The sequence below is a fragment of the Lissotriton helveticus genome, chromosome 9 (assembly GCF_964261635.1).
Source record: "Lissotriton helveticus chromosome 9, aLisHel1.1, whole genome shotgun sequence".
NCBI lineage: Eukaryota > Metazoa > Chordata > Amphibia > Caudata > Salamandridae > Lissotriton > Lissotriton helveticus.
The window spans coordinates 494,762,751-494,786,103 of NC_136070.1; the positions used below are offsets into that span (position 1 = coordinate 494,762,751).

Consider the following 23,353-nt stretch of genomic DNA (forward strand, 5'->3'; position numbering starts at 1 on the left):
TCTTGGCATGTAGGGCTGCTGATATTCATATCTGTGCATAGATCGCCGCCTAGTGTTGGGTCCGGATGATTGCACATTGTTGTCCTGGAAGAGTCTTCGAAGTATCACGAGATAGGTGGCTCCTCCCTCGGACTACAGTGCGCATGGGCATCCTCTCTATCCTCAGATTGTTTTTCGCCATTGTGGCAGAGGTGGAGTATAGTACAGTAAGAGATGACCATGCAAAGAGTGAGTGCTCCAGCTTCGACAGGTACCGGGGAGGCGGGTGGGCGATATGAATATCAGCAGCCCTACATGCCAAGAACAGATGCATACTGGTAAGTAGCATATTCCGTTCGAGGCATGTGGGCTGCTGAATTCATATCTGTGCTTATAATGTATAGCAGTATCTCCCCTAGCGGTGGCCGCCTGTGCCAGCTGCAGCAGTCTGAAGAAGAGTTTTTAGAACAGCCTGTCCTACAGCAGCTTGCTGTTTGGAATGTACATCTACGCAATAGTGTTTTGTAAATGTATGTATGGTTGACCATGTGGCTGCTCCACAAATTTCGTGTAAAGGAATATTTCCTAGGAAAGCCATGGATGCCCCTAGTTTGCGTGTAGAATGCGCCCTAGGGGGAACTGTTAAGGTGCGTTTTGCCTTTAAATAACATATCTGAATGCACTTAACGGTCCATCTGGCTATACTTGATTTTGAAATTGGGTTGCCTTTGTGTTGCGGTGCGAAAGCAACAAACAACCGTTTTGTTTTTTGAAATGCCTTTGTTCTATCTATATATTATAGCAGAGCTCTCTTGACATCTAGAGTATGCAAGGCTCTTTAAGCTACTGTCTGTGGGTTTTGAAAGAACACTGGCAGTTCTGTTGTTTGATTTATATGAAAGTGGGATATCACCTTTGGCATGAATTTAGGGTTTGTTCTGAGAACTACTCTATTTGCATGTACTTGAATGAATGGCTCTTGAATAGTTAGGGCTTGTAGCTCGCTAACTCTTCGAAGTGAAGTAATGGCAATTAGGAAAGCCACCTTCCAAGTAAGAAATTGTAGTTCGCATGAGTGTAGTGGTTCAAAAGGTGGTCCCATAAGTCTGGTTAAAACGACGTTTAGATTCCAGACAGGTGAAGGTGGGTGTTTTATTTTATTTATTTATTTATTCAAAGTTTTATATAGCGCGAACAAGATCCTTACAGATATCAGAGCGCTTCACAGAGACAGGGGTAGGGGCAGCAGGAATGAACAGAGATAATGGGAGCAATATAATAGTCACTAACATAGTAGGATAATAATAACGTACAGAAAACATATCAATATACAATCAGGTAAACAAGTAATATAAGACGGCACAGGTCATTGATCCCACTACAGAAGGGTTCAGGTAAACCTTGGATGTGTGGATGGCTTAGCGGTCGCTCCCCCACGCAGCTCCCCACCCCGACTGCAGTGGTATCGTAGCTCCTCGCATTTGCTAGCTGCCTCCTCGCATTGCTCCTCATATTTATCTGTGCTACCAACTCGATTGTTATTAAATTAATTCAGACTCCCACACGCGCATTTGTGACTGTCTGCTGTCGGGTGTTACAACGCTACAATTTAGAAGCGCGCAGTCAGTGAGATCGCATTGTGCCTTAAATTAATTTACTTGTCTGTATTGTATGATTGCATAGCACTGCGTGTTTTGATTAGTATTGCCCCAATCCAGTTTCATTTGTTGCCTGCAGCCATCTTTAAGTTTGTTGTTTGTGCATCCCTGACCGGACCTACACCCCGCCCTCGGCCTCCCAGCTGACCCTCCCTCCCACTGGTTCATCTGGCCCGACCCTCCGACATCTCCTTTGAGACCGTCCTGTTACATCCAGAAGCGGTCGCTCCCCCACGCAGCTCCCCACCCCGACTGCAGTGGTATCGTAGCGCCTCGCATTTGCTAGCTGCCTCCTCGCATTGCTCCTCATATTTATCTGTGCTACCAACTCGATTGTTATTAAATTAATTCAGACTCCCACACGCGCATTTGTGACTGTCTGCTGTCGGGTGTTACAACGCTACAATTTAGAAGCGCGCAGTCAGTGAGATCGCATTGTGCCTTAAATTAATTTACTTGTCTGTATTGTATGATTGCATAGCACTGCGTGTTTTGATTAGTATTGCCCCAATCCAGTTTCATTTGTTGCCTGCAGCCATCTTTAAGTTTGTTGTTTGTGCATCCCTGCCCGGACCTACACCCCGCCCTCGGCCTCCCAGCTGACCCTCCCTCCCACTGATTCATCTGGCCCGACCCTCCGACATCTCCTTTGTGACCGCCCTGTTACATCCAGAAGCGGTCGCTCCCCCACGCAGCTCCCCACCCCGACTGCAGTGGTATCGTAGCGACTCGCATTTGCTAGCTGCCTCCTCGCATTGCTCCTCATATTTATCTGTGCTACCAACTCGATTGTTATTAAATTAATTCAGACTCCCACACGCGCATTTGTGACTGTCTGCTGTCGGGTGTTACAACGCTACAATTTAGAAGCGCGCAGTCAGTCAGATCGCATTGTGCCTTAAATTAATTTACTTGTCTGTATTGTATGATTGCATAGCACTGCGTGTTTTGATTAGTATTGCCCCAATCCAGTTTCATTTGTTGCCTGCAGCCATCTTTAAGTTTGTTGTTTGTGCATCCCTGCCCGGACCTACACCCCGCCCTCGGCCTCCCAGCTGACCCTCCCTCGCCCCCCCCCTACATCATCCATTTATGACAGATGCTTTTGCGCGCAGCGTTCATGCGCGTCCAAGGTGCGCCAAAGGTAAGCCCGTCTACGCCCGTCCGCGCCTGGACCGCGCCCAGAGCCAGACCCCCTGGTCCCCGCCTCACCCATCCTCCCCGCATTACATACGACGCCTCCTCCCTCTTTGCACTCAACCCCGGCCGACTCACTAACTGCGCCCAAGCAGCACCAGGACACACCCATGGACCCTTCACCTGCCACTCCTGCAAATTCACCTGCGTCAAGTCCCAAACCAAATCCACAAACACCAAACAGAGAGCCAACACCAACCACCTCAAATGCATCCTTCTCAACACCCGCACGGTTCACAAACACGCCATCGACCTTTGGAATCTACTCGACACCATTTCTCCGGACATCGCCTTCCTAACAGAAACCTGGATGAATGCCTCTTCAGCTCCAGACATCACCATAGCCATCCCGGATGGATACAAGATCATCCGTAAGGACCGCCCCATCCAAACAGGAGGAGGCATCGCCATCGTCCACAAGAACACCATCCGCGTCTCAACCAGCTCAGATGACAACCTCGCTATCGCCGAACACCTTCACTTCCAGATCCACACCGACCCCAAGACAACACTCAGAGGCACCCTCCTCTACACGCCACCAGGACCCCGTACAAAATTCAGCGAAGACATCACTGACTTTATCACCCCACACGCCCTCCCTTCGGAAGAATACATTCTACTGGGAGACCTCAATTTCCATCTGGAAAAGAGCAACGACAGTAACACCACCACCCTTCTGGACAATCTCGCCAATCTCGGACTCAAACAACTTGTTAACACCCCCACACACTATGCAGGACACACACTCGACCCGATCTTCACTTCCAGCAAGCATATCTCCTTCACTCATACCACACCCCTCCACTGGACGGACCACAGCTGCATCCACTTTATTTACAATAAGACCTCGATCCACAACAACCCTCAACCAACTCTGCGAAGAAATTGGAACAAAATCACCTTCGACCAGATCTCAACATCGCTTCTTCAAAAACCCCCTGCCTATTCAACGAACCCTAACCAAGCCGCCATCAACATCACACAATGGTTAACCCAAACCGCCGACAAATTAGCACCCTTGAAAAAAACATCAAATCAAGCAAGGAAGCAAGAACGCCCCCTGGTTCAACGATGACCTTAAGAAATCCAAGAAGCTCTGTCGTTCCCTTGAGAAAACTTGGAAAACAGACCCAAACACTATCTCCCAAGCCGCCTTCAAAAACGCCACCCACAAACACCACCAACTAATCCGGACAGCCAAGAAATCAGCACTCAAAGACCGACTAGACAACAACGCCCACAACAGCAAGGAACTTTTCAACATCATCAAAGAATTCACCAACCCCACCGCCAGCTCTAACGACATCACCCCCTCTCAAGTCCTCTGCGACTCCCTTGCCTCATTCTTTCATGACAAAATCGCCGACATCCATAACAGCTTTGACAACCAACCTGTAAACCAGTCCACTCCACTCACCTCCGAACCGTTGCCTCCTCCGAATATCCTTTTCGAATGGAACCCAATCACCACAGAAGAGACCATTCGCCTGATGAACTCCATCCACTCAGGATCCCCTACAGACCCATGTCCCCATTACATCTTCAACAAAGCAGACTCCATTATCGCACCCCATCTCCGAGATGTCATCAACTACTCCCTTAACTCCACCACATTCCCAGAAAGCTGGAAACACGCCGAACTCAGCGCCCTCCTGAAGAAACCCACAGCTGACCCCACCGAACTCAAAAACTACCGCCCCATCTCGCTCCTCCCATTCCCTGCCAAAGTCATTGAGAAAGCCATTAACAATCAGCTCGCCACCTTCCTCGAAACAAACAAATCACTCTACTCCTCACAGTCTGGCTTCCGAGCTAAACACAGCACCGAGACCGCCCTCATCGCAGCAACAGACGACATTCGAACACTACTGGACAACGGAGACACAGTCGCCCTTATCCTCCTTGACCTCTCCGCAGCCTTCGACACAGTCTGCCATAGCACCCTGATACAACGCCTCAGAAACATCGGAATTCAAGGAAAAGCATTAGACTGGATCATTTCGTTCCTCGCTGGAAGAACTCAGAGAGTCCGCCTCCCCCCTTTTAAGTCAAGAGGCCACCGAAGTCATCTGCGGCGTCCCGCAAGGATCATCACTCAGCCCCACCCTCTTCAACGTCTACATGAGCCCCCTCGCAACCATCGCACGTCAACACAACCTCAACATCATCTCCTACGCTGATGACACTCAGCTGATCCTCTCACTCACCAGAGACCCAACCACCGCCAAGGCCAACCTACACGAAGGGATGAAAGAAGTAGCCGAGTGGATGAGGCACAGCCGTCTGAAGCTGAACTCGGACAAAACGGAAGTCCTCATCTTAGGCTCATCCCCTTCCGCCTGGGACGACTCTTGGTGGCCAACGGCCCTAGGAAAAGCCCCCATACCGACGGACCACGCACGGAACCTGGGCATCATCCTGGACTCCTCACTCTCGATGACCAGACAAGTCAACGCCGTCTCATCTTCATGCTTCAACATCCTACGCATGCTCAAAAAAACATTTCACTGGATCCCCACCGAAACAAGAAAAACGGTCACCCAAGCACTGGTCACAAGCCGTCTGGACTACGGGAACACCCTTTACGCCGGTTCCACCGCGAAACTACAGAAAAAACTCCAACGCATCCAAAATGCTTCAGCCAGACTCATACTAGACATCCCCCGCACAGACCACATTTCCGCTCACCTGAAAGACCTTCACTGGCTCCCCGTCAACAAGAGAATTACGTTCCGTCTCCTCACCCACGCACACAAAGCCCTATACGAACTTGGACCGGATTGTCTCAACACGCGCCTTTCCTTTTACACCCCCACCCGCCAGCTGCGTTCGTCCAACCAAGCCCTCGCCGCTGTTCCGCGCATCCACAAAGCCACCATGGGAGGAAGATCCTTCTCCTACTTAGCGGCCAAGACCTGGAATTCCCTTCCCATCCACCTCCGCCTCACTCAAAACCACCTAGCCTTCAGAAAACAACTTAAAACATGGATATTCGATAAGTAACCCCCCCCCCCCCCTTCCTCAAGCGCCTTGAGACCCTATGGGTATGTAGTGCGCTATATAAATTCTGACTTGACTTGACTTGACTTACCAATTTCTTAGGATAGAGAGAACACTGGGTGGGGGCATCGGGAGGGTGATTCAATAAACCAAAGTGTATCATATATTGGTCGGTAGTAAGAGAGTAGCGTAGGACTATAGTGCCAAAGGACAGGTGAACAGTGATACAAAGCGATGCAGAGTCTCTGATCCAGCACCTATAAAGTTCAGGAGATCTTGGTCAGAAGGATCGTTTTCACCTCTTTCTTGAAGAGTGCAGTGGAGGAGATAAGCCTGGTTTCAGGAGGGAGCGCATTCCAGATCCTGGGTGCCATTCCTGAGAAGGAGCGCTTGTATGTTTTCTCTTTCCGGAATCTACGGGGTTTCAGGAGTAGATTTTTTGTACTTCTATTGGATCTCGAACCTCCTGATATAGACAACTTTTGAGCGAGGTAGTTGGGTGCATTGTGGTGCACGGCCGCGTGTGTCATAACTGCAATTTTTAGCTGTATTCTGGCTTCAAAAGGCAGCCATTTTAGAGACTTTAAGTCTGGGGATATATGCAAATGTTTTCTTGAGCCAGTAATGAGTCTCGCGGCAGCGTTCAAGGAGGCTCTTAGAGGTGCTGTTGTGGATAGCGGGAGTCCGCTGAGGGCCACAATTCCGTAGTCTATTCGAGGGATGACTAAAGCTTGTACAGCAGTTTGGAAGTCTTTGGCAGGGAGGAAGGGTTTAAGTTTCCTCAGTGTATTGATTTGGAAATTAGCTCCTTTTGTGGCTTTGCTAACATGCTGCTGCATGTTGAGCTTGGCGTCGAGTGTGATGCCTAGGGATTTCGCCGAATCCACGATGGTAGGTTGGACATTGAGTGCTGTTAGGTTATTGAGCCAGGTTTGGGTGGTGGAAATTTTCGCCGGGGGTGAGATGAGTAGGAACTCAGTTTTCAGAGCATTTAGTTTGAGGTGATTATCGGCCAGCCAAGATTGAGTGTTAATAAGTGTGGAATTCAGATGTTTGATATCTTCCGGTGATTGTAGCTTTAGGTAAAGTTGTGTGTCGTCGGCGTACATATGGAATTGAACATTGGATGCTTGGAGCAAGGTGGCGAGCGGTTCCATGACGAGGTTGAACAGTGTGGGGGAGAGGGAGGATCCTTGTGGAACACCTAGATCTGCAGGTACAGGTGTAGATAGCACATTGTCGATCTTGAACTTCTGAGATCGGTTATGAAGGAAGGACGAAAACCATTTGAGAACAGTTCCCGATAGACCCATTCTAGTGCTTAGCAGCTCCAGCAAGTTCTCATGTTTGACCGTGTCAAATGCTGAAGAGAGGTCAAGAAGGATGAGGAGGCAAGACTCATTGTGATCAAGGATTTGGAGGGCGTCATCAATTATGTGTGTCATAGCTGTTTCCGTGCTATGTTTCGCTCGGAAGCCCGATTGATGAGGGTTGAGGAGGTCAAATTGGTCAATGTGTTTTGTTAGTTGGAGTTGGACACATTTCTCCAGCAGTTTGGCCAGGGTGGGGATATTGGTGATGGGACGGTAATTGTTTAGGTCAGACGGATCAGCTGTAGGTTTCTTGAGTATAGGCGTGACTTGCCCCACCTTAAGGGAGTCTGGAATGAGACCTTGTTGAAGGGAGCTGTTGATGATTTTGGTCTAAAGAGGGAGGAGCAAGGGGATGAAGTCTTTTACAGCATTAGCAGGTAGGGGGTCTATGAGGTGATTAGAGTAGGTAGCGAAGTGCAGCCATGATGCCTTGTTTTTAGGTTGAGTGTTAGACATTCTGGTGTGGTTGGGGAATCGGCTTACATCCATGATGAGGTCATTTCTTATGTTGTCAGTCTTTAGCTTAAAGAAAGCAGAGAAGGCTTCACAGTGTGGGGTGTCGCTTGTTGTGCTGTTTGATTGTAAGGGTTGTGTCTTTGTTTGAGTCTTGATTAGTTCGAACAGCTTTCTTGGCCTGTTTTTTGCTTGGTCCAACTGGCGGCTAAAGAAGTCCGACTTTGTGCGCTTTATTTTCCTGAAGTAGGCATTTCTCTTGTTCTTAAGCCTTTTGAGATGCAGTGATGAAGGGTCAGATCTCCAGGTGCGCTCTGCCATTCGCATATAACGCCTGTCGTCATTGAGTCTATCGTCATACCAGGGGTTCGAAATTTTGGTGGAGACTCTCTTCAGTTGCAATGGGGCGACTTCATTGACTATTGTATTCATAGAGTCAAGGTAGTGGTCGGTCAGTGATTGAACATCCGAGGCACCTGAAGGGGGAAGGAGGAGATTGCCGATGTGGGGAGGCAGGGTAGAGGGGTTAAGATTCTTCATGTCCCTTTTCCATGTTTTGGATTTGGTTGGTTGAGCCGGGTTAGGTTTAACTTTTTCGTTGATAAAGAAGGTGATAATGTGGTGATCTGACCAGTCGCAGGGTTGGATCGCCTCCAGTTGGGTAGAGTTCTCTTTGGCGATGATGAGGTCGAGTATCGAGCCTTTGTCGTGTGTTGGTCTATCGCATATTTGGGTGAGGTCAAGCGCATTAAGGAAAGTTTTGAGACTATTCACCACTGTGTCTTTCTGATCATTCCAGTGGAGATTGAAGTCACCCAGGTAAACTTGGGTGGTCTGCCGACCGGCATTGGATGTGATCATGTCCATGAGTTGTTGGGTGAATATGAGGTTGTCATCAGGCGGGTGATAGATGAGTTGTAAAGCACAAACTTGTTTGCCCTCGCTGGTGATGTCGAGGCAGAGGAGTTCACAGGAGGTAGGGGAGGGGGAGGTGGCTTTAGTAACGGAGAGGTTGCTCCTAAAAATGCATGCAATTCCCCCGCCTGTCTTGCCAGGCCTGTCCAGTCTAATGATGTGATAGTTGGGGGGGACTAGTATGTCCATAATCGGGGTAGAGGCTTCAGTAAGCCACGTTTCAGTCAGAATGGCTAGGTCCAGATCCATTGCTGAGACGAGATCAGCGATGTCGGAGGAGTGTCTCTGGGCCGATCTGCAATTGAGTAGGATGCATTTGAGTTTGGGAGTGAGAAGGGTGGTCGAGCCTTCTAGTGTGAGGGGGACTTTTCTGAGGTTGTTAGGGACGGAACCTCTGTTGTTAAGGGTTGGGAGCCTCAGAGGATTTGTAAGAATTGTGGGTATGGGGATGTGTGTGTTGGATATGTGTTTTACCGGACCTGGGCCATAAGAGTGTAGGAGAGAGCATAGGTCGCGGTCCGACAGTGGGTTGAGGATACGACGGGGGCGGTGGGAGTTATTGCGAACGGGGATAGTCGGCCAGCGCGGGGGTCGTTGGAGGCGAGGGTATGTAGGGAGGGTGCGTCGTTTGTAGGGTAGAGGGATGGTGGGAGGTAGACTGGGCTGTGAGAAGAGAAGGTCTTTGATTGCGTGGAGATCTTTTTTGACTTGTAGGAGATCCTCTTTGACTTGTGGAGGGTGGATAAAGTCAGGTCATGAGGTGGATTGGAGATGGGGTTGGTGGTGAGAGCCATTGGTGAATGGTTGAGTAGTGAGCTGGAAAGCGGGCAGGGTATCGAGGGGGGGGATATGCTAGCGTTGTTGGAAGGTTCTGCGGTGGTAATGAGTGGGATGGCATTCAAAGTGTGGGCGGGTTTGTGGGCGAGGGGTGTGGGTGAAGTAGGGGGAGGGTGGAAGGCATAGGTAGTGACGTCAGTGGGAGACGGTGCCGGTGAGTTGAAGAGTGAGTGAAGGCTGAAGACAGTGGGGGAGACAGGAAGGTAGTGGGGGCTGAGAATAGGAGGGGGGAGAGAGGGGGATGCTAAGGTAGGGGAGGCGGTATGTTCTGTAGGACTGGTTGGGAGGGTGAGAGTGTCGTGGGTGAGAGTGGGGAGGGAGCTGGGGAGGGAGAGGGATCTGCCGTGAGGGGGATGGGAGGGGGGGGTGGATAAACTCCGAACGGTGGTGTGTTTAGATGTTGGCGTGTTGTGGGTGGGAGTTGTTATGTCAGGGGGGCGAGGGATGGGGGAGGTACGAGTGGGGGTCAAAGGGGTAGTGTTAGAGGGGCGGCTAGTATATGAGGAGGAGAGATTTGTGACTGCGCTAGGGGAGTGTGGGGCGTTAACAGCAGGTGGGCGATTGACTAGGGTGCTGGGGGTAGAGGTGAGGTGCGTGTGGATCCGACGCTGAGCTATGTTAGAAGTGTTGTGGGTGGGGGCTGCAACGTCAGGGGTGATAGTGCTGGTGAAGTTCTGGGTGGGGGTCCGCAGCTTGGAAAGGTGCTTTTTGAACTTGGGGAACAGGTTGTCTAGTAGTTCCAGGTTCTTGTCCGTGGATTGAATTAGGACAATCCCGTTATTGTAGATAGTAATGGTAGTCCTGCCAGGGAAGAGTTGGGAAGGTATGATTGAGAGAGTTAGGCCATGAGTTGTTTTCCTGGTGGTGGAGACGGTGAGTAGGGTTAGGAACGCTTTTCTCCATTGGGCTCTGCGTGAGGTGTGGAAGATGATATCAATGTTCAGGGCTCCATTGCCCGGTGAGAAGTAGGTGTCGGCAAAGGGTGTTTCAGGGTGCGACCTCAAGAAGTTATGTTTAAAACGTTTAGCGGCTTTTTTGGTGAGAGTGGAAGGGTAGTTGATTCTAAAAGTGTGCTTACCGATGAGCTCCATGTTAGGATGGCTGTAATGTTGGGTGTAGGAAAAAGGACGACAATAAAAACTGTCAGCCGTTGGTTACAGGGCAAAGGAGTGACACTAGTGAGTGGCCAAAAGTAGCCAAAAAATATAAGAGGTAGAAGTCGGTGCAATCCAGGAACAAATAGTGCATAGGTGCAGCTTACAAAATGTATACTATATGCGAGGTAGCAATCAGCTTACACCATGTACAAAATATGAGAGGTAGAACCGGTTAGGTGTAATCAAATTTACACATCATAAAGTAAGAGGTAGCAGCGGTGTAATCTAGGTGTAGAAAGTAGTTGGGTGCAGCTTACATGACTAAACGAAGTAAATGAGGTAGTAATAATCAGTGCAACATAGTGGTAGAGTGAGATGGAAGTAGCTTACATCAAAGAACCACATAAATGAGGTAGCGAACAGTGAATGATAGGGATAAAGGTGAGATAGGTGCAGCTTACAACATATACAGTATACAAATAGGGCTAAACTACTAATGAATTACTGGATCCAATATAGGTGCAAACAGATTACTGCAATAACAAGTATGACACTAGTGGGCAGCCGGTAGAATATGAGGTAGCAATCAATGCACTGTCGGTGAGTAAAAGTGAAAATGGGTGTAGGTTACATAAGGTGTAGAATACCAATAGTAATATAATACTGCAGTGAAGGGCAGACACTTAAGCACATGAAGAACACCAGGTTACATAAAGTGTAAAATACAATAGTAATATAATACTGCAGTAAAAGGCAGACACTTAAGCACACAAATATTTAAATACAGAGCTATGTAGAGTCTGTGGTACCGATAGTAAATAATAGTCAGAAAGACTAGTCCATGATGGCCGCCAAAGAGAGAAAGAGTAGTTTAAAAATGGCCGCCAAGTAGGGAGGATGGAGTCATTATTCCTCTTTTAGTTGTTGCTGTTTTCATAGCAGGGCAGAGCAGTTTCAGATTCTATTCCGGCTGGCTCAGGGTCCTGCATGCCATGGGGAGTCTTATCTCAGATTTGTTATCTAAAATGGGGCTGCTGAGGGGCCTCGTGTGTTCAGGCGGTACAGGCGGGGCTTGAGTGCTCAGTTTATGGCCCCGGCCATTTTGAACAAAAGAGGTTTTTACAGAATGAATGAATAGGAAAAACGAGTGGGGCAAAATAAGTAACTAATACAGCAAGAACGATTGGGGCACAGTAAAATACCTTAATCAGCCTTCACTTCAGCATGCGATCTGCAAACCCAGCCTCAGGGGCAAATACGACCTTTTTTTGCCAGCGTATGCATATCACGGTTGCAGTGGCGCCCAGATCGACAGGCTCACCTCCGAGCCGAAGGGGGCCGCCTCTGCTCCCGTGTATTACATCTGTGCAGCACATCCCAGAGAGAAACGTGAGCGCGCGCAGGATCGTGCAGTTCAGGGCAAGCCATTCCCAGGGCAAATCATTCCTCATTGCCAGGCTCACCCCCAGAAGTTGGATGCTCGGGGTGTGAAGAAGAGCCGTGTCAGACCCCTCAGTCCTCTCCTCCACTCCTAGAACGATGGCGGCTGCAGGCGGAGGACGAGCTGCCAGGCACACGGCGCAGCCGGCCGGGCGGGACGCGCCGATCCCAGCCCGCGGTGATCAGCCAGGCGGGGAAGCCCAGACTCGCCCGCGCTCCGCCAGTCCGCCCCGTCCCCCGCCTCCTCCGGCTCCACGACCACCGGGCGCTCACCTCCCCTGGTGTTGTCGCTGTGAGGCGCAGGGGTCAGACCAGCCAAGCAAGCAGAGCAAGCAGCCAGGCGCAGAGCCCAGCGGACGAGACAGGGTGCCCAGCTCCCAGCAGGACAATGGAGGTCCCAGCAGCAACCACCGGCGGGCAGCACCACTCCGCAACGTCGCACTCCAGGCGCCAGCGACGGTCCAGGTCCACTTCAGCGGCGTCCCTCAGGCAACCACCGACCTCGCCAGGCACACCAGCCGGCTCCAGGCAGCAGGCATCCGCAAGTTGGTCAGCGGGGAGCCCAAGGTCCGCGGAGGAAGGCGGGAGTGTCTCGGTCCCAGTCCTTAGTCAGATCAGGGATCCTCAGCAGGCATCGTCCAGCAGGTAAGGAAATCCAGTTACTTTTTGAAATCCTGTTACTTGTCAATCCAGTTACTTTATCGTTGCTCCAGATGTTGCAGCTCGGAGCTAATGGGGATAAAACCCAGAAAACTGGATCCCCAGCACAGGAGGTCTTACAGGGAGCTTCTATCCGGCGGCCATCTTGCGGAGGCAAGATTCTTGGTGGAATTACTCGTTTGAGTCCTTCCATGAATGCCTTTATTGCTGGCACTCTAAACAGTGAAAGGTGTTGTCTGTTTTGGAGGTATGCTGCCAACGCAGCCGGATGTATCCTGATGGATGAGTAGGCTAAATTGCAACGTTGTAGGTGCAAGAGATAGCAAATGATGTTTTGTGTTGAAGCATCTAATGGGTTTATGTTGTTATTTCTGCAGTAAATGACAAAACGTTTCCACTTAGCTGCATAACATGCCCTGGTAGTGGGTCTTCTTGCCTCTTTGATAATATTCATGCAGTCTGGAGGCAAGTTGAGGTATCCAAATTCTATGATTTCAGGAGCCAGATCGCCAGGTTCAGCTGTTGCGGATCTGGGTGTTGGATTTCGCCACGGTTCTGAGTTAGAAGACTGGGTGTGAGTCGCAGTCTCTGATGAGGCACCACTGACAGTTCTAGGAACGTTGTGTACCATGGTTGCCTTGCCCACGTGGGAGCAACTAGGATTAGCGTTAGGGAATGTTGGCGCAGTTTGCGTGCCACCAGCGGGATTAACGGCGCTGGGGGAAAAGCGTACACAAATTTGCCGGACCAGTTCATCCATATCGCATTGCCTTGGGACTGCGGATGTGGGAACCTGGCGGCAAAGTACTGGCATTTTGCGTTTTCGCTTGCGGCAAACAGGTCTATCTCCGGTTGTCCCCACTGCCGGAAAAATGGTTGGAGCACATTGGGGTGAATCTCCCATTCGTGCATCTGTTGACTGTGCCTGCTGAGCAGGTCGGCTATTTGATTGTCCTTGCCTGGGAGGTGTTCTGCCATGAGAAACATGTTCCTCTGAATGGCCCATTTCCACACTCTTTGAGCCAGGTGCGACAGCTGTGGCGAGTGTGTCCCTCCCTGCTTTTGAATGTAATACATAGTCGTCATGTTGTCTGTCCGGATCAACACGGTTTGGTTGCATAAATGTTTCTTGAACGCTTTGAGGGCTAGGAAGATCGCCATCAACTCTAGAAGATTGATGTGCATCTTTTTCTGTTGTATAGTCCATAGTCCCTGGACTGTGTAATGCAGGACATGGGCTCCCCAGCCTAGCAGGGATGCGTCCGCTGTTATCACTATTTGTGGGACAGGCTCTTGGAACAGTCGCCCTTTGCAAATGTTTTGTGGATTCCACCAATGCAGAGAGTTGTATGCATGACTGGTCACCAACACTAGGTCTTTTAATTGTCCCTGAGCCTAGTTCCACTGCATTGCTAGGCACTCCTGTAGTGGACGCATGCGTAGTCTGGCATGAGGGACTATAAATATGCACGAGGCCATCATGCCTATTAGTTGCATAAACACTCGAGCTGGCAAGGAGTGTTGTGGTCTGAACTTCGGGATCAACATTTGCATACTGTTGATCCGTGCTGCGTTGGGGTATGCTTTCGCTACTAGTGTATCTATTGTCGCTCCCAGGTACTGTTGGACGTGGGAGGGTTGCAGGTGCGTTTTTGGGTAGTTTAGCGAGAAGCCTAGACTGTGCAGGAGATGAATGGTTTTTGACATGTGGCTGGCACATTGCTGGGCCGATGGCGCGTGTAATTAGCCAATCGTCCAGATATGGGTACACATGAATGTGTTGTCTTCTGAGATGTGCCGCCACTGTTGCTAGGCATTGGTGAACACCCGTGGAGCTGTTGTGACACCGAATGGTAGGACTTTGAACTGGTAGTGTTGTCCTTGAATAGTAAACCTCAGATACTTTCTGTGAGCAGGGTGTATTGGTATATGAAAGTATGCATCTTTGAGGTCTAGGGTTGCTAGGAAGTCTCCCTGACGCAGCAATGGCAAGACTTGTTGCAGAGTGAGCATGTGGAAATGCTCTAATAAAATGTACAGGTTGAGGGGCCTGAGGTCCAATATCGGTCTGAGCGAACCGTCCTTTTTGGGAATGAGGAAGTATAGTGAGTATACTCCTGTTCCTTGATATTGAAGTGGAACTGGTTCTATGGCCCCCTTTTGCAGCATACTGATGACCTCTTGTTGCAGTAATGTTATATGTTCCTGTGACATTGGACGGTGTATGGGTGGAATGTTGGGTGGTGTTGATGTGAGTTCTAGGCAATAGCCATGTTGGATAATTTGCCGAACCCATTTGTCTGTAGTGATGTTTAACCATTGTCTCAGAAATTGTTGTAGTCTTCCCCCGACCGGTGTTATATGGTCTGGGGGTAGTGCCCAGAAGTCACTGTTTGGTGTTAGTGGAGGATCTATTGGCATTGCCTCCACGACCTCTGCCCTTGTTATTATTACCTCTGTATCCACCTCTGTTTGTGTTCTTATTGTAGGTGGGTTGCGTATTATTTTTGTATGTGGAGGTTTGCTGCGATGAGTTACCTCGCGCTCCTCCCCTGTAGATGGAGCGACGAAAGGAGCTTCTGTGTTGTTGGGACTGAAGAGCCCCCATGGACTTTGCAGTCTCAGTGTCCTTTTTCATTTTGTCCAGAATTGAGTCAACTGCTGGACCAAACAGAAAATCTGGATTTATAGGCTGGATTAAGAATTGTAGCCTGCACTTCATTTTTAAATCCAGATATTCGCAGCTATGCATGCCTCCTAAGTAGTACGCTTGTGTTAATAGACCTGGCAGCTGTATCTGCCGCGTCTAGAGCACATTTAATGGAGGCGTTGGTGATGAGCTTTCCCTCCTGTATGAGTTCATCTGCCTGGTCTTTGTATGGCTCAGGTAAGTGTTGGAGAAGTCCCTCTAAAGAATCATAGTGTGCCCTGTCATATCTGGCCAGCAAGGCCTGAGTATTGGCTATTCTCCATGAGTTTGCTGCTTGAGCTGCTACTCTCTTGCCTGATGCTTCTAAAATCTTGGACTCCTTGTCAGGAGGAGCAGCCTCTCCAGTAGTTTGTGAATTTGCACGTTTTCGTGCGTTGGATACCACTAAAGAATCTAGAGGTAGTTGCCCTTTGATGTAAGTAGGGTCTACTGGTGCCGCCCTATACTTTTTTTCTATTCTTGGGTTGATGACACGTGCCCTAGCAGTGTCCTCCAAAATGTCAGGTCCGTGCTTTAGGGCGCCCTTTAACATGGGGAGCGTTTTGACACTTTTTTCTGATGTAGCCAGTGTATCGAATAGAAAATCTTCTTCTATAGCGTCTGAGTGCATGTCTACGTTATGGTAGCTTGCTGCTCTATCTATTAAAGAGTTAAACGCCACTGTGTCTTCTGTGGGTGATGGTTTAACTGGGTATACCGTAGGGTCTGTAATGGGTAGAGTCCCCTCATTGTCTGGCTCACCACCCCCCACCCCATGGTTGTGAATTGGGGTCTATATATGGATTTTGTGGATATCCAAAACCCACGTCTGCATCCTGATCTTCATCTGGGTTATGGTCAGAGCGTGCAGGTGAGTATGGAGCATATGGAGTAGTAGGCATAGCTGGAGAGATAGGCTGGAAAAGAATAGGAGAGGTAGCACAGTCCCTTTACTTTTTGAGAGGAATTCTAGAAAAGTCTTCAGCAGGAGCTGGTCTTTTTTGTTTTTGGTATAAACAGTCACTTTCCCAGTATTTGGGTCAATATATAGTTTGGACTGATCCTCTGTGGAGGGGTCTGGATGGATGAGCTGGTGTTGTGCCTTGGCGCTGATGTCTTTGGTTTGACCTTTTTTGGTTCGATGCCTTTGGCCGGTTGGACCGGTTTTGGTGCCTGTATCGGTTTTTGAGGGTTTCCGACAGGTTTTGTCGGTCCGATGTCTTTTCCGGGTTTCACCACTTGTTTCGGACCGATGGTTTTTGTCGGTTCGGCAACTTTCTTTGGGCTTTAGAGTTGTCCTCGGAGCCTGCGGCTTCGGCTCGATGCCCTTTTTCGGATCGATGGGCTTCGGCTCGACGGGTTTGGTCTGGGGAACCTTAGGTTTCAATTTCGGTTCGACGACCGCCTTGGGCATAGCCCTTTTGTTTTCGGTGCCAGGCTTTTTCCCTTTTTCGACGATCGAAGTCGATTTGGTCGATTCGACGGTCTTTGGCTTCGAAGGTTTTTCTGGTATGGCGGCCTTCGGCTCGGCGCCCTTTGGTTTCGTGACCTTCGGCTCGGCGACGTTCGGTCCGAAGACGGTCGTGTCGATGACTTTCAGTTTCGATGGAACCGGCCTTGGAGTACGTGTCTCAGAAGGCTCTTTTTGTATGTTCTTAGCCGGGCGGTATTGCAGGGCTATAGAACCAGTTTTTTGATCTTGGCAAAGGCCTAATGGCGATGCCTCGACCTGAGCCTCTGATATAGGTGTAGTGTCTATATGGGGCGGTGTACTCACGGTTCGCCCCCGTTGTCATCGGCGTCGTCTTCGACAGCTACGATGTCTTGATCATAGTCTTCGTATCGACGATTTCTTCTTCTTCATCGATATAATATTCAGAGTCGTTTTCGGAGTATTGACAGTCTTGATCCGAGTCTTCGGCGTGGACTAGTTCTTCCTTATCGTCGAAGATATTATCGGGCTCCGGTGCCGACCTCTGCATTTCTTGCCTCGCCGCCCGCCGATTCCGTATTGTCTTTTTGGACCAGGACTGGGCACAGGCTAGACAATTATCTTCATTATGATCTGGAGATAAACATTTGTTGCACACTGGATGCTTATCTGTGTGCGGGAACTTTGAGTTGCACTGCAGGCAGTATTTGAATGGACTTCGTTCCATCGACCGTCGGTCCACGTGGCGTCGAGTAGGCCTAACGGCCCGATTCGACAACCGGAGTGCAACAAAGTTTATGAAAGTCTTTCGGTACCGATCGCAAACAATACCGACGCAAGCGAAGGCCTTTTGGCCTTTTATAAAAGTTTTCTTTGATTCCGAACTTGGAGTGCTGGAAGGTACATCCGAACCCAATGGCGGAAAAAAACAATCTGAGGATGGAGAGGATGCCCATGCGCACTGTAGTCCGAGGGAGGAGCCACCTATCTCGTGATACTTCGAAGACTCTTCCAGGACAACAATGTGCAATCATCCGGACCCAACACTAGGCGGCGATCTATGCACAGATATGAATTCAGCAGCCCACATGCCACGAACATACTTTTAGACGAACCTGGGCTCTTCAGCATCACCATATGAATCTGTTTCAGTTATCTTTAATGTTAACGGACCGTTGCACCTCCGTTGAATTCATTTCTAAAACCTCCATTGACTAATATCCTCAAACATTACATTTCCTAGGATACCCATATTGGATTCAGGCAATCATCGGTCCTGTCCAGTCAGACTACGCCACTACCCCGAGGCACAGATTTGAGAGGATTTAAAATTCAAACACATGAATACCAGGTTCGTCTCTGTTCTCAAGTTCACACAAAAGACCTCTACCAGTTGCCTCTAGAATCTCCTAAGTCCTCCGTAGTGCAAACTGTGTTCGACCAGCATTTCTGCAAAGAAAACTACACTGTTACTGAGCCCAACTAGGCCTCCTTTTCAACCGCCAAATAATGACTGGGGCTCCCATTACATCAAAGCTCGCACAGTATGGTGATCTTTTTAGGTGCAATATGCCAAATTTGAGAAGTCACTACCAGCAGGCATTCTAAACATATACAACCAGCTCTCGTTCCAAAGAGATACTAAGACGCCTTATGTTCTCCCGAATTGAAAAAGCATCTAAGCTGTGTGCTTGTGCTCTGCCAGTGTCCCTAAAATTTCATCCCTTTATCTGTAATATCGATGCATCATTGAAGCATGATGGACAAGTGCTTCTCCCATTAGCACATGTAACTGCAGAGACAAGTTTATTGCAGGACGACAGTAACACAGCTTTGGCCCGCACTCAGAACACAAAACTCTCCCCATTAGAGCCAATTTCATAAATGAACGTCTAAATCCTTAAATCGGGTTGCATCATTTACACTATTAGATTGCCTGATTTGTGCATCATCTATCTTAACCACATCACCAAGTTTGTAACAGATTTGAGCATATCCCTGGCCCGCATGCGCAAAAATTGCAGTTTTCAGATAGGACACACTATCCATGCACATTTCCGGCTCATGCAAAGCACAACTTACCGTCAACAAGTTAACTGCTCCATGGGCAGCACACAGTGCAAATTATAACAATGAAGACAATCTAATGTAAAAAAATAATTTGTTTACCTACGAAGCAAACGTGGAAAAAGGAATCACAGGAGAATGTACAGTGTTTGCTAACAAGAATTAGTTCATGTAGACCCTTCCACACGTATTTATGAATTGCAACCTCGCCAGAAAATAATAGACCTGAGCTGCAAACCCCATTTTACATATATTAAACAGGAATTGCAAAACACATAAACGCCCAGCATTTGTATGCAATTTTTGATATCGGCATTTAGACCAAATTGTGGCTGATAGGGAAACCTAAGGTGAAGATGACTTGCTCAGATCACACAATGTGGTCAAGTAGGAAAGAAACATTTGTAACACAGGCCTTGTCCAAACATAGCTCCCTTAAAGGCTAGATAAACCACATTTCCTCTTTAACAAGCATATATGGGACATCACTGCTGGCTTTTGAACGTCCCTGTTTCTACTGGTTATTATAAAAATAATACATTTAGTGAAATGATAGAGCAAACAATGAGAATAATTGGTGCACAACTTAAATATTGGTTTCAGAAGAACCAGAGTACCTACATTTAGGACTAAGCAGAACTGACTTTCACCTCTGGAGACAAGATGTTACAGTTTGGGGTCTCACACATGAATCGTGTGAATACCACCCGCAAACCAGTACAAAGGAGTGTATTTGCACCATTTGGAATGAACACTATATTTGTGGCAGATTCTTATTTTCAGTCAAACTCCATGTCAGTTCTGCGTATAAAAGGCTTTAAGGGGAGTCATTCATAGTACATGTCACTTCTAAAATGAGCACTGCACAAAACAGAAGCTTCTCGTTTAACCATAATCAAGCATGGGCCATGTGTAACAATAGGCAACACAACTGCAAGTGGAATAATGTTAAAAAAAATTTCTTTTAAAAAAGTGTCAACAGTGAAATACCTAGCCACAAATAGAATGAACCAAAGAAGATAAAGCTACAATCATGTCAACAGTGAAATACCTGGGGGGGGTCACAGTTTTTTATATTTAAAAAAACTCAGTCTAACTCAAAAGGTTCAGGTGTTCAGAGAAATAAAACAGTGAGGTGTGGACATGTGTGAATAAACAAACAGAGTAGTGAATTGGCATCAAACATACTTGATCCTTCTAGCCGTTGAACTAAAACTGTTCACAAGTGAGTCAGAATTAATTTCCTGCCAATGAGTCTCCTTGTTGATGACGTTTGATCGGACAGAATGCTAGGACCATCATTAGGCCAAAACATGATAGAGCCAGAATTCACCAATTTACAATGAGAGGTATGCCAGCAAGTCTCATCGGATAGTAATTACATAAGGAAAGATGTTGCTTGCATTATGTCCAGTAAATAAATAGTTGCGGAGGAAAATAGACCGTTTCAGCAGGTCAATATGTGGTTTCTGATGGAGGAAGCCTTTTTAATTGGTAAAACGTGATCTAGGTTGATGCACCCTTGGTGGGCATTGAGTTATCAAACTCACCTCCCACCCACCTTGCTGCTGCTTCGTTTCACCCTCTCCCCAAAAAGGGTTGGTTTTCTAGTGTTGCAAGTGTATGCGGTTGGCACCACCAGTAATCATTCGTCAGAAAGATAAGAGTATAATTTCACCTTAGATTTAATTGTGTACATCCTTGGGTATTGGTTGATCATTTTTGCAAGATTAAAATTCTTGAACGGTCTTTTCAAGATTATAGAATCCTGCTTTTGCACTGGGTATAGCGATAATCTGTGGGATTTTTTTTTCAACCCGGTTATTTGTCTAGAACAAATGTTAGATAAGTAACCAAACCACTGTATAAACTTACTTTCTAGGAAAATAATGAATGTATACTCTTAATGCCCATCAGCAAAAAAATAGTAATGTCACTATATTAAACTAAATGACTTGTAGGCTATACACTTTATGGGGAGCTACGGCAAAATGAATCAAAATGCCCATTCACTTTTGATTAGACAGACAGTATCCAGTTGGCAAAAAAATCTTAGATGTAGACACGCTGAGGTGAGTTACTGGGGTCCAGACCCTGTCCATCTGGAGCCATCGCTGGACGAACAAGTTACTTACCTCCCCTTTTGAATATTCCCCAGACCTGAAGGACTGACTAGGTAAAATGCCCTTGCCTGCTGACCTGGCTGTCTAGAGAATAATGCGCCATAATCATAGGTAGTGACACTCCCGTAGCAGCCAGACATATGTCCAGGACATACACTGTGCGCACCAATGCAGTGGTAGCAGTCTTGGTTCTGGCAAAAAGAGCCTGCAAACCTTCAGGGGGCAGCCTTTGGGCGAGTGCATAGCAGATCTCAATGGACAGTACGATGCAGCTTAAGATGGTCCTTTTCTACACAGCTTTGCCTTTCTTATCTCCAGAAAATCTGTTAAATAGCTATTTGACCACCTGGTGTTCTTAAGTGTGATAAATCTAGAAGCGGAGAGCTCTTTTCAGATCCAGCCAGTGAAGTCTCTTCTCCTTTGAGGGGTGAGGCAAAGCAAAGAATGCCAGAAAGGTGAAGTTTGGGGCAACACAAAAGTGAAGTGCAAGCCCGTAGAACCAGATTATATGGGTAGATCATGGGGTAGGACAGATTATTAGACAGCGTATGCAACCCACTCACCCGTCGAGCCAATGTTATGGCAACAAGAAATATTGCCTTGAAGGTAAGGAGCCAGAGAGAACAACTGTGGAGAAGCTCAATATGAGCGCACATGCGGAATATGAGGAACAAATGTATGTACCATTTGGCTACAATGAATGGAAAAGGGGCAAATATTTTGTAACCATTTGAGAAAACGAATCCCAACTGGTGATCTGAATAATGAGGGCTGGTCTGGCAACCGTAAAAAGGCCAAAAGATCTGAAACATACAATTTAACAGTATCCAAAGCAAACCCTTGGGACAACCAAAACAGAACTCTGGACAGTTTATCTGCTGAGAAGAGCACCAAGTCCCAAACTTATCTCAACAGCAGGTGTATAAAGATTTGGCAGAGGGACGCCTGGCTGCCGAGAGGACATCAACATCTTCGGGAGGTAGGTTGAAAGTATTCAACTGTTACCGCTCAATTTCTAAAGCCACACACATGGGCATCCTGATTGAAAGACCGATGCTCATGCCCAGGACTTCTGGATAACATACTGTCCATGCCCAAATCTTTGACGCTAGAATGACTTGGGCCCGGTTGGTCGTAATCTTCCTCAGAACTTGGGCCAGGAGAGGTATAGGTTGGAAGGCATACAGTAGCCCAGAGTTTCACTCAATATGGAACGAGTCTCCGAGCAAGAGACACATTGGAAACTCCAACATGCAATAGTGATTGCACTCCGCTTCTAGATGGTGGCGAAAAGATTGAGCCAACATTCTCCCCATTCCTGGAAAAGACCCTGCTCCTCCTCTGGGTGTAACTGCCATTCAGGACACACAAGGTGTTGAGGGTTTAGTTCATCCACTGTGCCATTCAGGGAACTTACCAGTTGGATGTCATGCGTTCCCTACGATTAGGGAACGTCCCTCTGGGCACAGCTGTAATGGATCAAGCTTGCGATATTCAAATTTTGATTCCGGTATAAGTGAACCACTTCAACACTGTAGTTAATGTTAAGTCAATACTTTAATCGTGCCATAAAGGTTTTTAACTTCTTTCAACATTGAAGTACCATCCTATTTCTTTGCTCTGCACAAATAACATTGGTTTTGTGCAGAGCATAGTAACAAAATAGTCAGGTCAGATTTCCTTTGCCATTAATCCACAGCTTTAAGGTGGGTGGAGGGATCCTCACAACTGCAGTTGCAGTCCACAGCAGAATATCCAGTTCCATATAATGCCTTGTAGTTCTCTGCAGCAGCACAGTTGTTCTTGGTCCATAGGACCTTCTGCACTCTCCAGGAGTGAAAGACGTCCTTGTGTAACTGATCCACTGGCTTTCAATCAGGCAGATGCAGCCTCCTAGAAATTGTGCACTCTAAAACTGAAAGAGGGCAGTTCCCCTGAAGTAAGTGTTCTTATCTGGCAGGAGAAGCACCTTTAGGGGTCAGCAAGAGAATAATGTCATTAGTCCTTGGAGCAACTTTCTTGTGCCAGTGTTTCAAGGCCTCTGTCGAGCCCTTAACAATTCTGCAGTGCAGCAGGCAGGAAATTCTTTTCCTCAACAGTTCCTGACAGTTTACCGTTTAGAGTGAGCCAAGGATGGTATAACTAGCCTGCAATTGGCGAAGACCTCTAATTAACAGGACTGAAGTTATAGGGCTTCTCCCTTCCATGTTTAGAAGCAACGTTACTCAGTTCCCTGTTGTAGGAATATGATTGCAAGTTAATTCTATCTCAGTTAACTTTATTTAAAGAAATCTGAAATGGTGATTCTTTTTTTCTTTCCATGTACTGAATTCTCAAAACTATGCACATTACATTTGCAAATGTCAAAAACAAAAGTTGATTTCCTCAAGTTCAACATACACACTATCCTAGTGAGAAATTCAAATTTACCAT

The 23,353-nt window shown here is 47.7% G+C and overlaps 1 protein-coding gene across 1 annotated transcript in view; it reads right to left on the minus strand.

Moving 5' to 3' along the window:
• SNAPC1 (small nuclear RNA activating complex polypeptide 1) overlaps positions 1-23,353 on the minus strand; it is a 149,425-nt gene that overhangs the window by 26,894 nt on the left and 99,178 nt on the right. The gene's annotated exons all lie outside the window — the stretch shown is intronic.